We start from the raw sequence: 2,023 nt of genomic DNA, 5'->3' as shown, positions 1-2,023 counted from the left end.
ACACACAAAGCATACTCATATCACAACCATTTGATATTCACCACAACATAATACATTTAACACGGAAACATATAATCACCACAACAATCACATAGCCATTATCAATCACAAATGACATATTGCATACAAGATAATCAATGTCATCCTCAACAACCACCAAAAACAACATCTACATTTGATAAACTTAAGCCTCATGTATACATACAATTACCAAAAACATATGCAAATAAGAATTATCTATGCGATTCTGATATTTACGCACATCACCATAATTCAACATATTGAATTATCCACCACTTGTACAATATGCATCTATCACGTAATAATCACAACAATGCATAGAATTTATTATTCATCAATTCCATGTATCACAATTAGCATATAGTACACAACACCAATACATATTGTTCTTAAATAACATTACTCCATGACATACACATATACAATTACATGTCATTTTCACAACCACATAATAATTAAATCATCTAGTTCTATTCAGTTTATTTTCATCAAAAAGAGCATTTCAATAGCTTCGTAACGCTTCGAACGGCACCCAAAACGGACTTACGGATCAACAGTTATGAATTTTTAAAGTTTTGAAAAAAACTGCCAACACAGTGATGTAACGGGTTATATCATTCATGTAACCGGTTACATCAGTTCCAGTAGTGAAAATACCCTATTTTTCTTCGATGTAACCGGTTACCTCAACCATGTAACCGGTTACATCACCCAAAATTCCCAAAGAGTTGCATTTTTCATCATTTTTCACATAGGTAACCGGTTACCTCAACCATGTAGCCGGTTACATCACTGAAGAAGTGTCAAAATCTGTATTTTTCTTCTGCTACGGGATTCTACCTTCAAACCCCCAAAACCCATCTTTTACACACTAGAAAATCATTATAAGTCCTAATTCTTCAAGTTCAATACCAGCATTATGTAATTATTCAAATACACACATCAATTCTATCCATTGTACATAAATCATACATCATCCATGTCATCACAAACACATCCAATTTGCCATATAGGTTCCAAAACCCCAAAAATTCCCAAAATATAACACACATCCAATTGATATACAAAACCTACATAATCAATCCTATCATCATTAAACTGATAATATAGGCCAAATGAATTAGTCCCCCCTTACCTTAGCCAAGAACCTTGAATTCTTCTCTTCCTCCTCTTCTACCCTTTCACGTTCCTTCTCTTTTCCTCTTTTGCTTCTCTTTTTTTTTTCCTTATTTTCACAATTTCTCTATTTTATAAAAAAAAATAGGATAATTAGTTAGTAAGGCCTCTCCATTGGCACCTCCCCTTTTACTAACTACGTCACGACCCAATAACAATAATTCTCATAATTCTTCCAAAATCCAATTTTAATTACTAAATAATTAAATAATTTCCAAATAATTAATTTAACTTAATTAAATTAATTTATGAAATTACGGGGTGTTACAGTAAATATATTTTTTAATATCTCTTATTTAATTTTTTTGAAAAATAAAAAAAAATCAAATCAGTTTCAAATATATTCCATCATTTTCTATCTTAAAAAATTATTTTGTGATTAAAAGGAGTCTTATTATTTTTCTTAAAAAGCTTAAAATTTATTTCTTTTATACGTAGATGTTGAGATTAGTCATAAACTTGTATTTCTATTTCTGTTGACAATTATTGTAGTCTCAAAGAACTTAATGCTTATCTGAGTTCATTGAGTTTCATAGTTTTTCTCTTTTTTCAGTTTAACTAGTAGTATATCCGTGTGTCCGCATGAGTATTGGTTTGGGCTGGACCGAGTATACCAGATAAATTTCAGATTTAATTTTAAATCGAGAAGTATGACATGTAAAATTAAAAACATACAAATTTTAACGTGTAAAAGGAAAACTAAATTGTTGTTAAAAGACAATGATTTAATTAAATGAAAAACAGAATGTATCATGTGTCGCACGCTCGCGAAAAAAGAATAAAGTCGCCACTAATATATTTATGCCATAAGGGAAAAGAATACCAG

Source organism: Vicia villosa, linkage group LG4 (assembly GCF_029867415.1).
Source record: "Vicia villosa cultivar HV-30 ecotype Madison, WI linkage group LG4, Vvil1.0, whole genome shotgun sequence".
Classification (NCBI taxonomy): domain Eukaryota; kingdom Viridiplantae; phylum Streptophyta; class Magnoliopsida; order Fabales; family Fabaceae; genus Vicia; species Vicia villosa.
This window is presented reverse-complemented; position numbering follows the sequence as displayed.